The sequence below is a fragment of the Lonchura striata genome, chromosome 10, assembly GCF_050655825.1.
Source record: "Lonchura striata isolate lonStrDom1 chromosome 10, ASM5065582v1, whole genome shotgun sequence".
Classification (NCBI taxonomy): Eukaryota; Metazoa; Chordata; class Aves; order Passeriformes; family Estrildidae; genus Lonchura; species Lonchura striata.
In genome coordinates this window covers 8,453,562-8,471,622 of record NC_140712.1, presented here as the reverse complement: position 1 = coordinate 8,471,622, position 18,061 = coordinate 8,453,562, and the positions used below count along the sequence as shown (strand labels likewise).

Sequence of the window (18,061 nt, the reverse complement as noted above, 5' to 3'; positions counted from 1 at the left end):
TTCTCCACACATCTCTAGTATGGACTTTCTTGGAAGCATTGATCAAACACTGTAGGTTTGCTGTAGCTCATGTGTGTTTGGACAGCAGTTGCTGCTGTCAGGTCATTCCAGCTCAGTTCTGCAATTTGAGCTGCCCTAGTTTGTTATTAACTTTACTCTGAAGGACCGAAGTGTGGTTGCTTTGCTGCCACAAGTCAAGTTATTCAAGCTTTTCTGTTATTTGGCTTGGTGTGTCTGTCATTTTGAAAAGCAGTGTCATAACATGCTGTTTCTTTCACATACCTCTTAGCTTAAGTAAAGTATTTGAAGTGTTTTTCTCCCCACAACAGTACTCTGATGTGTGTTAACATCTAAGTCTTGCTTGCTCCTAGACTGTCCTGTAGACCTGTTTCATTATTCAGAGATCCCAGATTGGCAGGAAGGAACCAGTAAGTACAGTGGTATGGGGGAATATTTTACTGGCATTTAATGCTCTACATACCTCAAAGCCAGATAGCACCAGTCAGAGTGATAGAGTGTGTGGTTTAAGAAAACTGGCAAAACAAGTGGCTAGTGCCAGCATTTATTTTATTCTTAGCTTTTATTCTTAGCCTTAGGTGATCAGTAATCAGAGTTTAGGCACTGCTGTCTTAGAACTGGATTTTACATCTGCATCCCTTAAAATATTAAATGAGAAAAAGAGCAGAAAAGATTCCTTTCATGTATCTATCTTCTTTAGAGTCTTACCATCTTAGGGGAAGTATTTAACTGCATAACCTATAAAACTGTATCAACAGGAGGAGGAACACTCTGAAGTATTCAGAATAACAGTATGATCGGATTAAATTTGACAGTCTGGAGTTTGCTATGAGGAGCTTTTGTCTTTGACAGGACATCATGTTGTTCCACCTCATCTCAGTGTTCTTGGCATGTGAATTATTCACAGGAGTTATTTGTATACTGGTACATGGTAAATACATACATTGTGTTGTAGTACATTTTGTTACAGTTGCTTAGTTTGGAAACAAGTCATGTCATCTGAGCAGCATTCTTTCTAAATGCCCAGGGAGTGTCTTGTTAGGTGGCATTTCTGATGAGAGTCTGGTATTTCTGCCCAGATGTCTGAGCTGGCTTCAGGAACTGAAGCACTGTAGCTGTAGCAACTGACTTGATTTCGCCACTGATCTCATGGTTAGTGAGTTCTTTTGCCTTTTTCTTTTCTGGTTCCCCTCTTGGCCACCTCTGTAGCTGGAGCTTTAGCAGGTATGCTGAAAGGCCTTTCTGGTTTAGGCACATGCAAACTGTGTCATCACCAGTGTGTGTTTTCTATGATGAACAGCTGAATGTATCACTCCATCTCTTATTTCAGACCACTGAAGCTGGGTCCCTAATCAGCAGCCTCAGGGGACTACTTGGGTGCCTTTGCTGCTTTGTACTTTTTGTTGTTGCAAAGTTGTGGCTAAAACTAGGAATATCATATTTGAACAACTACTCTGGAGGAAATGGTATTCTCTGTAGAAGAATGGAAAATGAAGACAATTATTACTGAAATAGCAATGAAAAATAAAAATGCTTGTTTTTTTTTTGAATAATTCATTAGGTTCTCCTTGATGGGAGTGCCATAATAAACACTGCATAGTATTCCAAATATCAGTATGCTGCAATAATTGGGTCCTAGAGGAATACCTGAACTGAAAAAACCTGGGTTTTGTTGCCAGGATTTCATACTGTCATAGTCCAGAAATGGGAAATGTTAGAATATTTTTATCATTGCCTCAATTACTATGAGAGGAGGCAGAAACATGAAAATCCTTCAGTCAAAATGTGATTCAGATGTGATGGGAAACTGCACATCTCCCTTTGAGAGAATCTATTGATGTCTTCATCAGTTATCTTGCTCTGAAAATGAAAATTTCTTCATCATGTGACATGTGTTTTGACTTTATAAGTTTTGTTGTGTTTCTTTTTTTCTCTTTTAATGAAGATTGGCATAGTAATTTAGCTTCCCCAGTATTTTATTTGAGGCCATTTTTGGACACAAGAACATCCAAGTGGAAATAAAATTAATTTTCTTCTCCCACTGCCATTTCTGTCTCCACTGGAATGGCTTTCTTCTGTCAATACAGTTGATTCTCAGTATTAGTTATATTTAACTGTCTGAATACTGAGTAGATTTTGACGTGCAAACACTTGGACTTATTGGAATTTTTACCCGTGTTTCAGCAGTTTCAGCTGCTTACTGCCCTGCTGATATTCACCCTTGGTACTTGGGGCTGCTACTATGTATACATCAATCGTCACCACTATTGCTAGGAAGGTTTGCTTCTTCTCTTCCAGATTTGAAAATGACTAAGAGAAAAAAAAGTGTAATTTACTTTCTTTCCTTATCTCACTATGTATATATGTAGAGTAACTCTTAAAAGCTTCAAGGTTAATTTATTTAAAGGTTTAATTATATACTAGCTTTTAAGGAGGACACAGTATAATGAAATGGCCTCTCCTACAGAGGGGGAAATGTTGAACCTCAGAGACCCAAATGAAGCCAATCTCCACTGCATTGTCAGTCCAACAATAAAGTTACTGTTCAGGCAGAGCTTCCCAACTTGGCTTTTTGGCTTGTGAGGGCTGATCTTAGGGCAACACTGAACCATTCTTTGTTATAATCGGGGCTCGTGCTGTGTCACCAACCCCACAGTGTTGCCCAGGTGTCCTTGACTTCTGTTCAGATTGAGTTCCAGGAAGTTTGCCAATATGTTGTTGTTCAGCTTCTCCTAAAGCCTACTACAGCCTCAGGTTATGGATTTGTGTCCTGCTGCTGAGCACAGTTTGTTGCAGATAGGGTTGGTGACTGGATGTTAACAACTACAAAATGTGCAACTTTTGGTTTAGTATCATTGTGCTGATGGGTTCTGTAGTTCAAAGATGATTCTGAAGATTCTTTTTGCAAGAAAGAACTGCTCAAAAATAATGTAATTTAAGATGCAGGGCCAGTTTAAGCAGCCTAATCATTAAAACTTCAATACTATGAGTTTTAGAAAGTTGTGTCAGTTCATATTTGAAGAAATTTAAAGCTTGTAAGAAATTGGTGCTGACTATAAAGCTAAAGCGTTGTTCCAGGGGGTCTTTCCCTACTGTCTTTTCTAGCAGTAGGGAAGGACCCCTTGGAATAGGCCTTGAAATATTTGTCCTGAACTTAAAGCTAAGGCATTATTCTTGTTTCAGTATTTAAAAAGTCACAGTTAAATCAGGTGTAAAATGGTGTGCATTTTAACTAAATTCTGTGCACACTGCTTCATGTTCTCTGAACATTCTAGATAGTAGGAGGACCTTTTGTACCTGTCCACATTTTAGCAGAATTCTTCCTGTTGCTCTGTTATTCCAGAGTTGTCTATCTCTCTGCTTTTTCTTTCTTAGATTATATATGTGTTGTTCTCAAAGAAAAACAGTCCAATTTATATGACTTTGAAGATGATACTGAACTTAAATAATCAGGCGTGTCTTGGTAATCAGGCATATTTTATCAGTCAACTCTGTTATATCTGGAGAGTTTTCTGATGTTTTCTGAGATCAGGCTTATAGAGAAAGCATGTTTCCTGAGAGGTAGGAAAGAGTGAGAGAGAATTCCAGTTTAAATATTCTGTTCTACCAAATATTTTTTCCTTTGTATATGCTTTCCATACTTCAAATAAATAGATAAGCAGTTCTAGCCAGTTAAATTCAGGATGTGTCAAAAGCTGGTATCTTCATACATAAGTGATGAGAAGTTAAATATCTTTTGAAAATGTATAGAGAAATATTGAGCTTAAAATACCTGCTTTGACCAAGTTAACTAAATGGGTGAGATACATTTGATAACTAAGGGGAGACAGAGGAAAGCTTAAACATTTTAGGAGCAGTAACATAATAGAATCCAGAAGTCTGAGGAGCTACCAGGTATGCTGGGACTGCAGTGCCAAATAATGATAGTGTAGAGTGAAAAATCTGGTTTTATATTGTCAGTTCTTTTATTATCATTAAAGCATAGTTCTTTTCCTGGAATTTAAGGAATATAGGAATTAGAAATGCAGCTAGAAGGAAGCTTTGAACAGCTTCCAGTGTTCAGGTGGTCATTGACTGATATTTGCAATAGTTGAAAGGTATTACTCTCACACATCTACAATTTGTAGAGTCTTTTCATCAAGGGTCCTTTAAAGAAAGATCTTATTTAGATAAGAGATGGGAACAGAGTTTAAGTTGTACTTTCTTGAGGTGAAGTGTTCAATATTACGGGAAAAAAGCTTCTGCCTGAAATTATGTAAGATAAAGAACATATTAGTGAAGTTTAATACTTGAGACTTCAAAGATTTTCAAGAAATAGGAGTGCCTTATGCATATTCCCTTTTAGCTTACAGAACAAACTTTGCCATGTGTAAAAGAGCTCTGGAGCAGGAGCTGTTTTGCCCCCTTTGTCAGCAGCTTTGATTACTGTCCCAGAACTGGGTTCTCAGCCTTTTGCAAGGTCAATGGTGTGTTGCTTTGTGTGTGAGGAAACAGCTCAAGAGGGCAAAAGCTGTGAATACTTGCTCTGCAGCTTAGGGTTTTTTTCGTATTTCTGCAACTCTTCTTTGATGGGTGGGAACTTTATAAACTGCTGCCACGATCAGACCCTTTAAAAGTCTTGGGAAACTTTTAGAAAACTCTAAACCTAGAACAGACTCTGCATCATAACCATGGATATGTTTGGTCATGAAAAAAAATACTTTCCCTGCCTGGGTAAACAAGTTAATATATACTTTTGTAAGGTTCCTGTAAGAAAGCTGATGTAAATGGAAGAATAGGTTGCTTTTGTTTACTTGGAATCTTATTTTTATTTTGCAGTTGAGATTTACAAATGCTACCACCTCAAAAATCCAGTCTGCAGTTTATTAAACTATTATGCAAAACAAAGAAAGCTTCCTGTTTAGCAATTATGTGTGCAGATGTTGTGTGATGAGTTTTTTGTTTGAATTATTTTGCTTTCACTAACTGAGTAGATAGCTCTCATTTTGAAGTGGATTATACAATACCGGATTGAATTTTAATTGCATATCTAGACCAAAGAGGGGCTGGTTCCAGGAGGTACTTTCATCACTAGGATGTACATTGGCATCCTGTTTGTCTTTCTTCTGTAATATTCTTGCCAGAATAGCTGAAATGAAATTCCTTCTGCCCTACTTTTGCTTGGGATCTGAGGAGATCTATTCTAGGTGGCAAGAGCAGTGAAAGAGAAGTGTTTGTTTACTAGGGAAAGTTGAATAGGTAACACACTGGTGATGTTACAACTTGCTTGGAGTGTGGGACCAAAAAAATCTGTGGAGGAGTAGGCCACAAAGCCTAATTTAACATTGGGGAGAATCAAATGGTCACTACTGTAAACTGAATTCCTCTGAAAAATATCCTCAAATACAGAGTACAGTGAAGAGCTTGCTATGACTTCTTTGTGGGCACATTTCCTTGCTCCACATGCTCTGTGTTCTGTCTTCAGTGTTTCTATTGCATGGCTGTTAGCACCCATCTCTATCCATGAGCTAGGATAAAGGCATCTTAGAACTTCAGCAAGAGACCAGAGTGAGTTAAATTGTATATGGATTCCATGGGAAATGGCAGTACAGGCTAGGGTACTCTCTTGGCATTTAAATGTTTTTTCTGTGAAGTAAAGTACTTCAAATTATGCTGCTGTTGTCTTCAAGTGGGTCAAGTGATTTTAAGTTCATGTGAGTGGTGTCAGGAGGGTAACACATGCTCATTTAGAAGGTGCTTTGGGAGTAAATAGAAAAAAAATCAAAGATGCATTAGTGCCATGCAAAACCAACATGTACAATTTCTGACAAATTAATTTTGCATTTTTTGCTGACTGTAGCACTTCTCCCAGTGTTTCTATGACTGGAGCTTTGATAATACACTTGGATTGCTTTCAGGGTAGCTAATGTGGTGTTGTGCAGTCTATGAATTGAAAACTGTAAAGGTCTGTTGATCTAAAGGTCCAACACTGGTGCTTGGCTGTCAGTGGTTGAGCTGAATGAGGAAAAGTAGGAAGAAATAAGTGTCTGCAGCTTTTCTTCCTTATTAGAAACACTGAGGGATCAAATTCAGTCTTCACCAGATAGAAAACTCAGTAGGATTTACATTTACTCAGTTTACATTCGGTGAGAGGCGGCCCCTTGGTTTTTAACTGTTCACTTTGACTCTTTCAGACCATCTGGGGATTTTACTCAGCCTTTCTCTTCCTCCAGGGAATGTGGTTAAAAGAAAGGTGTCTGCTAACTTGTCAGTACAGATTTGTCACTGTCAAGTTATATCTGAATCTTAATCTCATTGTGAGCTTCTGTTTAGTTTAACAGGAGTTCAGCCATCCTCGCATTTATGCGGGGGACAAAAATGAAAACAAACCCTGCATTTTCATTGCAGTTGTTGCTCTAATGTAAAATTTTTAAACTGCTTAAGTTCATACTTGGATCATCTTTAAACAAGAAATTTTTTTCAGGTAAATTGAGTTAACTGGAAGGAGAGATGCTGGGATATCTCAGTCTTTATTTGATGCTTTAATTTTTCTAATGCTGCAGCTGCCTTTGCAACTTCGTTTTCTACAAACCATTGCAACTGTTGTGGTCCTGGCTGTTGTCTCCAGTGTACACTATTGCTTCCATTTACCACTCTTAACTTGTTCATCACCTGCATGCTGTCAGCTTTCTCCTTTTTACAGCCTGGATTTCCTGACTTGGCTTTTTGCCTGCTGCTGCAGGAGGCTCCTAAGGGAACAATGTCAGAAAGGTCAAACTTCTTTAATATGACAACTCTGTAATTTTCTGTTATTTTAAGTAATTTTTTTTCTTTTTCTCATTTTAAAATACTGTAAATTATTTTCTAAAATTACCCAGCATAATTTTTCAGTTGTTACTTAGAGCTGGTAGTAATTAAAGGTGCCATGCATGTAGCTGAGGTCAGTTTTTTGGTTAGGAATTAAGCACAGTTAGGATTTGCTTAATACCCCTAACATTCATTTAGATACAAGTGAGGGGCTGTATTTCTTCCCGTTGCATTGAAGTGAAGTTGGTTCAACTGAAAATCTGAGCTCTGAGCATGGTCAGCAAATGGGTAGCTTTTCCCTAATACTAAAGGACAGGGGCTCTGGTGATAGGGCAGCAGAAGCTGTAGTTCCGTAGTGGATTGACTTGCATAATGCAGTTTTGGAGAGCCACAGAAGGTGATTTTCAGGTGTTCAGCCTCCTGCTGTTGTGTGTCCCAAGCTTCTTATCATCAAATGTGAATGCCACATACAGTTTTTCATAAGCACTACATGGAATGAGGAATTGCTGCCAAACCCTTCTCTTTATCTTCCCTTCAGCCGGCTGTTTTCTACCCTCTGGTCTTCAGGTAGCACAGTCATTCCTGGTCCTTCTAAAGGCTGTCTACTTGCTTTGGAAAGGGCACTGTTATTCCTCTCCATATCCAGAGAACAGAGGCAGCTGAAGCAATCTCAAGCTATCAAGCACCTGTGCAAGGCTGTGAAAGATTTCACAGCTTTATACACAAAAGAAGTTCTGGTCCTCTGCCTCTTGTGGTTTGTGTGGTTGGTTGCCCTTTCAAGGGTAAAGAGCTTGGAAACCACAGGACTTAGCTTTTATCTGGGCCTTATTTAGAGTGTGGTGGCCCTATTTATGTCTCAGCCTGGTGGAGAAGGGGTCTTCTCTGCTAATAGAATTGATATTCTAGAGCAATTGAATTAATATTCTAGAGCAATTTAATAGAGCAATTAATCTCTTCCCATCTTGAACTGAGGAATTAGTACAGGCACCTTTGAAGGCTAAAAAGTGTGACAAACAAGGTGTCCAAGTTCTCCACTTGTAAGGCCTGATTTTTTATCTCTAGAAGGCTTAATTTAGTCCACAGAAACTTTCCATCGGGACTTTCATGTTTACTCTTTAACAGTTCTCTTCAACACGTGCATTGCCTTTTAGATTTAAATAGTGTAATCTGAGATGAGAGCAGTATATCGGCACTAAATATATCCTTACAGCAGAGCCCAGAAGTCCAGCATTTGGAATCTAGTTTTTGAAAAGAGGAGGGACTTTGATATTTTTTATAACAATACCATGTAAACAGTTCTTTTTCATGTGGTGGTGTAACTTAATTTTAATTTATTTGTTCATTTTTCTGAGGCACTATTAGGGGTTTAGGAGCTGATATGATTAATTAATTAATGTGAAGCAAATCAATTTAAGCTAAATTGTAGTGTTTAGTTTGTGGGGAATATGGATTTGCTTAAGTAACAAGGTGTCAAAGTGTAAATTGTAAGCTGTCCTGATTATCATGTAATGCCATATTCTATTCCATTTGATGGCAGAACTGCTTGAAGTTGTATTGAAGTGTCCATATGGAATATGTTTTGATGGCAGAACTGGTTGAAATTGTATTGAAGTGTCCATAGTGGAATATGTTAATGGAATGTTAATGGAGAAACAAGTGGTTGGTGAAAATTTTTGTGTAATTATTGCATGAAATTTTGTATGCTGATTAAACAGTTAAATTTTGTCTTGTCATATGAAATGTGGCATAGAGTAGAAATAATGACATAAGAAAGCCTGAGTGACTGCTATTGAATTTCATTGCATTTTATGGTATATAAGTGCTGAAATGAAAGACACTGGCCTGTATTTTTTGTTCAAGTTTTAACTTTTAACTTTCTAAAGCTGAACTGCTGTTCTATTGCGGAGGCAAGAAAATTACCTAACCTAGCTGGATTTTGCTTTGTTTTTAAACCATAGCAGTTTTCATGTAGGATTCTCCTGGCTGAGCACATTACACATAGTGAGGAGAGACACAGCCAGAAAGAGGCAGCTTTGCAAACCGCATTTTACAGATGAAACCTGTGGGAGCACATCAGGAGCATAAATGACCTTCAGTGGTGGGACAGCAAGCTCTGCAGAACTTGATTGGATTTTTCTGCATTGCAGATGCTCTCAGATACTTTGGTTGCAAGCTAATATTCCAAAAATGGACTTGGCTGTCAGGTCTTTTTCTACATAGTTCTAGTCAAGTTATGGATGTTTATAAGAAATTGTGGTCAGACATGAGAAATTATGTCAGCTCTGGGAGGCAGCAAACAGAAAGGGAATGGGATGCCAGCTTCCTCTTATGACAGGTGTCAGTTGGTTTTGGTCTTTACTCAGTAAATAAATAATTTTGAATAAAGCTCTTTGTAGTCGAGGCTGTTTATCAGGTAGGCTAGAAATGATGAAGATAAACAATTAGATGTTGCTAAGAGCATTTTAAAACTTTGATTTCCCTGACTGAGGACAACTACAACTAGCCAACAGGTTTCAGATTGGAAGATCTCCCTGTACGGAGAGCCTGATGTAAATTGGTTGCCTCTTTTGCTTACTGGTTGTTCATGTTGTTTGAAGGGACTGTGTTTTGTCTTTGAGGATGCTAGGAAAGAATCAGTGAGTTTTAGTTCATTGACTGTAAACTCCTCCACTTTTGTCTTTCCAGAAACTGTGCATGTAAATGAGGTGGTATTTCATGGCCTAGATTTTACTGTTTGCCTGCCTCTTCATCATGCTCACAACTCTATGTGAAACTACACGATTAGGATCTGTTTTGCTTTTCCTTCCCCTTGTCTAGGCTGTCATTTAGCATGCCCAAAGTGCTCTCTTGGATAGCAGTGCTTGCTAAAAAATGTACATATTCAGCTTTCTCTTGGTTCATTTTGTAAATTCATTTTCTGTAAGCTCATCTTAGACTGGATCAAGCAAGACAGTGGGAAGCCTTGTATGAAACAAACCATGCCAGAGTCAGAAGTGATTAAACCATGGTTTTAAACAGCATAGCTGTCAAATTACCTGAAATTATCTAAAAATGTTCTAACAAAGCATGCATAGCAAATTAAAAGGTACAAAAGGTAATAATCTTGACTAGAGCACGCCAATGGGATTTTTTCCCCTTCTCTAAATGAAAACATTAGCAGAAACATTTGCCGTTAAGTAGAAAATATAGCTGTCCAGTGTAGGGCTTTGTTGTATAGTTGGGGTGGGGTTCTGATGCCCTTTTTTTGCACATTGTGGGCCAAGCTAAATCAGCTGATTTACTGGTTAACTCTCTGAGCGTGCATGTGGTCTGCCACACCTGGCATTGTGCATCCAGAATTAAGCTGCTAAGTGAAGAACACTGTACATGCTGGTCGAAAATAGCCGATTTTTTCAGAAGTATTTATGTAAGAAATAATTAACTTTTGCCACAGTTTGATTTAAGAAAAAATGTCCCCTCTTGAACTAAGAGCACAACAGCCCTTGCAAGCAGTTTTCCAACAGTGAACTTCTCAAGTCAGTCTTTATTCTAATCTAACACTAGACATTCCTTAGAAATAAAATTAAGAGCAATACTAGGATGTCTAGTTGTCTAGAAAAAGAACTCAAATTTCCAGTTATGTTTAGCAGGTGTCAGGTAGCACAGTAACCAATTGTCTTGGAATCACTATTTCTGTTTTCAAATACTTCTGTTTGGAAAGTTGGCTACTTGTTGATGAATATTCTGGTACAAGAATGTCAGGAAATCTTAGTTAAAAATCTTAGTTACAGCAAAGATAGAAAAACAACTATTCTGAGTATCATTCAAATTCACAGCTTGTGTGGGAAGGCAAATTCCTTGGGAGACCGAATAACCCCTGGACTTTTCTGGAAACTGTCTCATTATTGGAAGTTTCTTTTTGTATGAATTTTTAATTTGGAGCAGGGACCTTTGAAAATTTAGATTTTACAGTTCATAACAACAGAAACATGGATTTTTTTCCTCTGGGCTAAATTTGAGTATTGTTAAATCCTATCACCCCACTGCAGTGTATTGGAATAAGGTCACAACTGGAATTTGACCATGTGGCTGAAACGTGCTTTGCTTGTTGACAATGTCTTCTCATTCTCCAGCTCATATTGCTGTGCACAATGCCTTCTGTGAAATAAAGCCCTGGAATTACAGTGGAAGTTTGTTCTGGACGACTGGATTAAAGCAGGGTTTTTGCAGCCACAAAGGAAGATATGGAGATACAAAGTAGCTTCAGTAAGTTTTTACTGGTGTCACTTTCAGCATTCAGCTGTGTTGTGCAGTAGGGAGAATTGTGTGGTTGCACATATGGTATCTTCTTCAAAAGGTAGTTTAGGGCCTTGGCACCTCTGCTGGAATTGTCACTTTTAAAGGCTGACAGCTTACTCTACTTACAGTTCTCAGAGGGGTGACTTACTTCATAAAAACAGTGAAAATGGACCACATGACAGAAACAACTGCTTGTTTTTTGGACCAGTGGAAAAGCTGGGAGTGCTTCTAAATCCCCTGTGGAGAATGAGAGATGCCTTGGAACGTGTCCTAAAACTTGGTTGTTTCGAAGGAGTGCCTGGTAGGGGGAACTGGAAGGCTATTGTGGAGCAGTTGCTGCTGGAAATGAAAGTTAAAGGGAAAAACGGCCTTTGCAACTTGAAGATGAAAACTTAGGGGAAACTGGGCTTCAAGTAGAGAGCACAGAAGTTTCTGGGAGAATTCTAAACCACCCCACGACCTTGAAGAAAGCTACTGTGTTTTTGTGAGGGTATATTTGACTCTCTTGTGATGAAAACCCCTGAAGTTGCTGAGGTCCTGGTTGTTGTTACACTGGTCCTCTTTGCCACTACTTCCATCTCTGAAATTCTTAAGAATATCTTTTATTGTCTTGGTATTGCAACCATGGGGCAATACCTAGCATGGCTAGGTGGCCCTTTCTTCCCCAAAGCCTGATTTCTTTGAAGGTTTTGTGCAGCCTGTGCAACCTGCCAGTTCAACTGAAGCACAGATGTCAAGGCAGAAGGTTCTGCAGATGCAGCTATTAATTTATGCTTTTACTATTATCTTGATTTTGTTGTAAATTTTGATATTGTTGTTTTAAAAGTCTACTCTGTGATAGTTGTACAGCACCTTTTACACATTTCCTTTGTACAGTCATTTCCCCTCAACTCTTTTGTTTCATGTATCAGTATTACTTATCAGATTACTTTTTTTGTCTTACCATTTTTTGAATGTTTTCTCTTCTGCCTGTGTTCAAATAGGTTAGGATTGTTGACATTATACATACCCATATGTCTAAGGAAAATCAGGGAAGAAAGAAATAAAAATACCTTCATTTCTGTTTTTTTCCCTTTTTTTTTCCCACCTGCTTTCCCTGTGACAAGAAGTTTAATATTATAATTTCAATTAATATTATAATTCTGTCACTTCAGGCATATGCGTCCTTGGGATGGAAGGCATAAAAGCTCAGAGACATAGACTGTCCATCATAAAGCTTTTTACTTCCCCAACCATATGGTTGTTGTGAAAAAGTCTTTTCTGTCACATGAATGTTTTTTTAAGCCTTCATTTCTGGGTCCATGCAATCTGAGGCTAATACTCTCCACAGATTTCTGTACAGCTGCAAAGATATAAGGAGGTAGAAACAGTGCCAGAATAGATGAGCTTTTCTCAAATGAACTAAGTTCTAGACAGTTGTGGGGATTTCTTCAGATTTAAGTTACCAATCCTTGGTCTTTTCCCTGAAGGGGAAGCTCTTTCCTCCAGCAATTCAGAAATATTTTAGAAGAATTGGATATTGTGGAATTGTGTATTTTACATTGCTAAAACTTTGCTCCTCTGCCTATTGTGTGTGTTTCTTGAAGCACACTAATGTCTTGCAGCGTGTTTGATCCTACAGTGGTGCTTCTAAATACAAGGCTTGATTTGTCATTTTCCATGCTCTGACTGATGTGTCTCCTGTCACTTTCTAACTAAGAGAAAAGTTTCCTCTGTAAATATTTGCCAGTTGCCAGTTCAGGGCAACATTCCAAGTGGCAAACATGTCAACCAGAAGCATGTTTCTTCCCACATGCTTCTCCCCATGCTAGTCTAAAAAGAGCATTTGGCTTGGACATTCTTGGCAGAATTGCTTCCAAAAGCTTGTTGTCCATCTGCTTGTGCAGCTAAGTGCTGTCCAAGGAGCCAGTAACACATAGCTGTAGAAGACTTGAGTGTTAATCATTCATGAGAGCAGCTGAGTGAAAGGAAATCCAGAACACAGTTCTTAGTTGGGCTGCTCTGAATTTTCAGACAAATCAGAAGCTTTGCTTCCAGAGCTCACTGTGACAGAAGTGGAATCTATCACTTAAAGCATAATGAGGAGTACTTGAAAGTTGTTATAATAAAACCCATTTAATATCTAAACCACAGATTTAGAAACAGGGCAATAAAAATGCAAGTTGAATTCAGATATTGCCATTTGGCCTGTTGACCTGTTAAATGTTACCTACCAAAGTACAGTTGCACTATTTCACCAGGTTTCATGGACATGCTCACTTGCTCTGTTCATCCAAAATGCCTTATGTATAATGTCATGCTAATAATTTATTTCATGTTGGTTCATACATTCCTGTGATCTATGACCAAAATGAGTGCTACTGAGCAGGTGTTTTAGTTGTTGCATTCAACAGTCACTTGCATTCTTGGTAGACACTTTAATTTTAAGATCTGTGCATTTTCACAGCAAAAGCCCTCTGGGCAGAAGTTTCAGACTTTTTTGCATCTCTGATTAGTGCCTGTTCTCTGATCGCTGGGTTCAATCTGTAGCAGAGCTGTTGCATTACTGGACCTCCAGATCTGAATGTTACACATCAGCTTCATTTGTCATTAACTGGAGTCTGCCTGGATTGGCTCCTGCTCTGCTCATGTGACATAATTTGAGTGTCTGCAACACTGAGGTCAGTTGTCACCTATGTGCTAACTTGATGCAATAAAACCATTAAATGCAGAATTGGACACAGGTCATGATTATCAAATTTTACTTTTAGTGCAAATTCTGAATACAGTGTTTTGGCTTTTTGGCAGAGAATGGGATAAAGGTTAGGGAGTATTGTATGCAGTAACTGAAGGTCCCAAAAGTGTTTCAAGTAGCCTGCACTGTAAGTTCTGGGTTGCATTCATCTTCCTTGTTAAATCTATTTTTTTTGCCAAAACCTTGAATATGGGCTTTGTATGCTTGGAGAATTAATACACAAGAAACATGTCTTTTCTGAAGTGAGACTTTGGGATGAAAACCAGAGAGATTTTAGCAGAGCTGTTAAGATGACTCAGCTGAGTTATAACAGTAATTTCTCCTTTCAAAATCTGGAAGCAATAAATGCTTCAGATGTGCTTTTTGAATGCAGTGGAATCAGTCCCTTGGGCAGACGTTGTATGAAAAAAACTTTTGGAATTGACTTTGGATATCAACTGTATGTTACTGTGAAAATATTGAAATGCAATATGCTGACTGGAGCTAGGAATGCAATGTTTTACCTCTTCCTTTCTGAAGCCTTCATTCTGTGCACACTGATGTTATAGTGTTTCAAAAAGACCAGATAGGAAAATTGCTTAATTTAGTTGGTTTTTTTTTGGCTTCGACTCCAGGACAATGAATGGAAAATCAGTGAAAATACATCTTTCTGGGATCTCTGTTATTCACAGTATTAGAAGTCAGTTCATTCTTCCATACAAACAGTTTGATACGTTGCTGACATGTTGAGAGTGTCGAGTAGTTCTGTTCTAACTTTTTTGCATTTGGTGGTTTTGTTTTAGGGTGAGAGTTCTGGTTGAGATTTTTTGGGTTTTTTTTTTTAGCCCTGTTTAGAAATCCTGCAGCTGTACACGGCAACCATGCTAACCCCACTTCTCAGTGGCAGGTAAAGGGCATTGTCTCCATCTGCAGCTGCAGTGTTGCAGGTCTACAGTCACCATAAACAACTGAAGCCAGCTCTGAGTGACTGAGATTGTTGAGTACTTGAAGTTTTGAAGTTTTTTTTTGTTTGTTTTTTTTTTTTTTTTCAGTATTTAAGTAGCTTAGTTGATGTGAAGGCAAACAATGCTTTCTCTTTAGCAAATTGCCTCGGGGTGACCTGATTTAAATTTCTTCACAGCAAGATTATGGGAGTCTGGGCTGGTGTGTGGAGGAAGCTTACAGGTGGTAACTTCAAGGTGAGCCACAGTGGGGCAGGAGATCTGAAATGGAAGCAGCTCCCATGTGGGGGTGATTGGAAAGGACATTACTTGGGATTTGACAATCTGTGTACACATCTGGAGGTCTGACTTGGTTCAGTGCACAAGTATGATGGAGATTTGCTTGCTTTTTACCCTATTGAATAAATTTAAAATATTTGTATAAAAACTTCCTGATCTAGGATCACCACATATCTAGAAGCAGGGGAAACAACTTGAAAAGGATTATTTTGTGTTCTCCAATGTAACTCAGGTACTGTCTCATACCAGAAATATGGTCTTGGAAAGCACATTGTGTCAAGAGAAGGCCTCTCTCCTCCATTTACTGGAAGAGGGGAGTGAGAAGGAGGTTGAGCTTTTCATATTTTCAATTTAAATTGAGTATTAACTGTATGCATTTCTTAGGTTTGTGTTTTCCAGCATTGCCTCTCCTTCTTCCCCCACTTAAATAGCCCTTCCTGACAGTGTTCTCCCCTAGGACACAGTAAGTGCTGTTCATCCTGTCTGTGAACACTGCAAAGCATCATTTTTGTTCTTTAGGGGACTTGAAGGGAAGTAATTAAAATGACAGGAAGTGCTTGGGACTGAAAGATTTATGTCTGTGGAAAGATCTTATGAAATTCAAAGCATATTTGAATCAGAAAGAATTGATTTGGCAGCTGCATAGTTAAAGAGCTTCTGTTTCTTTCTGAAATGTTAACTTAATGTCCTTCAAGGCAAATCAGGCAGAAAAGGAGCTGCTTTATGCATTTTTGGTATAGTGAACAGCAGCAATGTGTGCAGTCTGTAAACATACTAAATTCTCCGTTGCTGAGGAACACTAATAAATAGTGATTAAAGCTGCCTTTTAAATTCCCCTTTCCACAGTCACATCAAAAGACATGTACCTCCTTCAAGAAGTAAATGCAGGAGGTAGACACTCAGCTTCTTCATCTGTTTGATGTGTCTTCACTCACTTGCATAAATGGCTGTTATTTGGAGGAGGAAGTGTATTGAAAGTAGTTTAGAAATGATGGTTAATGTTGAAGTTTTGTATAGAAGCTTGATACCAAGTCATGGTACTGGGAGAACATGAGCTCCAAGCATATAAGAAAATCAACAAGTTGTGCCTTGGCCTTTACTTCCCCCCAGAAAGGTTTATTTGGTGTTCTCCATGTTTCCTAGTGTTCTGAAGTTTTGTCTTTTCCTAGGTGCTGATGAGGTTTTCACCTTGGGGCATGTGTATGCAATAGACTTCCTCCTGTTGGAAGCTTCTTGCCTTGACCATGTTGAAAGTGCAGAGTGTGCTGATATGATGGAACGTGGGGGACACCTAGCTAAGGTCATCATGAGCTCTGTAAGAAGGCCATGTGTGCTTGCATGTCTAAAGTAACAACATATATGTACATGTGTGTATTTAGAGTTGGGCCAGAATCACTTCCCCCCCACACCTCAGTGAAGTTGCATTTTGTTTGGTAACCAGGTTTCATTCTCAGGAGGTCTAGGACTGGTGCTGTCTGTTTTTTTGTTTGTTTGGAAATTCTCTGTAATGCAGACTGGCCTGGCCCATCAAGGGTTTGTTGGTATGGTAACAGAAAGTAATTTAAATTTGTTTTGTATCATTCTAGTTTGAGTTCAAAATACTTCCTCACTCTATATATCATAAATTTTTGTGCTTAGGTAGATTTTGTATATTTAGTATATTTGTGATTAAGTGTGTTTTCTTGTGGTATAGTTAACCTGTTGCCTAAATTAAAAACTTGGTGTGAAGATATGGAAATTTTACAAACCACTGCTCTTTAAAAGGAAGCTCTTCAGTCTACTGAGGTAATGAGGATAGCTTGAAAATGGAAGATCCAAAGTTTCTATCTGTTGAAACTGGGTTGCCAACACTTTGGATCTGGACTCTCTGAACTATTACTATACTGACCCTTTGGATGCAAACACGGAGCAGCCCAGCTTTCAAGGAGTATGTTTGGAAAGTTGGCGAGCTTGCTGTTAGTCACGCCAAAGAAGTAAACTGTATGTTTTGTCTGCTGCAGTGTGAGTGGGTCATAGTTCTGTTATGAACAGATTTGGCTGGCAAGCTTTGTTAACTGCAGACAGCTTAAGCATTACACCACTGGAATGGCAGGTGCCTTGTTTTGGTAACACACTCTGAAGAAACTATACCAACAGCAAAAACCTGGTGCTGTTTTGTTGTGGGATTGGTTATTTTTCTTCTCTCTCTCTCATACCTGCCTGCTGAAAGATTACTTTTGTTATTTTATTGCCTCTTCAGCTCATGCACCAACTCTGGACATGAAATCTCAACTTCTAACAGCCATATTGCCAATGACTTTATTTGCAGATACTTAGGGAGAAGTGGATGATGAATTGCATGTCGTCATTCAAAGTGGAAGTGTTCACATTGCAGACAATCTCATTAGGGATTGAGAACACGGCCTGTTATATCCTGGATTGATATGCCTTTTGGGATAAGTAGTTTAAAGGGAAATGTGAACCCACTGTAGAATATTCAGGAGAAAGGTTTGCAGCCTGAGTGATTCATGACTTAACAACAAAGGAAAAGTGCAGGTTCCCATATTGTTGTTTTTTTGCTAGTTGCTTATGACAGTTGAATTCACACTTTTTCATAAAGGTCATGCAAAATGTACTATTTTTTATTTATGTTTCCATTGGAGGTCGGAAACTCAGCAGGTGCCACTGAACCAGTGAATCTTTGCCTTAGACTGCTGAATTCTGTAATGTTTAGCACCATAAATGGATGAGAAGTCTGTTTAATTTTGACCTGAGTGCAAGTACATATTTGGATATTCAGAGTGTACAACACCACAGCATGGGAAGAAAATAGTCCCTGTGCTGAGGGATTTCTAATCTGTGGGACTGTGTGTTCACTGCTCAGGTCCTGGTATCCTGCAAGTGTTCTAAGGCAAGCTACACTGGCTGTTCTTGTGAAAGCTAGGCTTAGCATCTTCTTTACATTTGTTAAACTGCTTGCAGACTGTCTTTTTTGAAATAAAGGATAACATTAGATTCCAAATTGTAAAAGGTCAGAAACTACAGG

At 38.6% G+C, this 18,061-nt stretch overlaps 1 protein-coding gene across 11 annotated transcripts in view; it reads left to right on the top strand.

Annotated features, from left to right (window-relative positions):
• TLN2 (talin 2) overlaps positions 1-18,061 on the top strand; it is a 142,011-nt gene that overhangs the window by 19,745 nt on the left and 104,205 nt on the right. The window contains exon 3 of one of the 11 annotated variants that reach the window (XM_021554183.4): positions 10,917-11,049. The exons of the other annotated variants lie outside the window; for them this stretch is intronic. The gene's annotated coding sequence lies outside the window, so the exon portion shown is untranslated. The remainder of the gene's footprint in view (positions 1-10,916; positions 11,050-18,061) is intronic. 11 annotated transcript variants of the gene reach the window in all.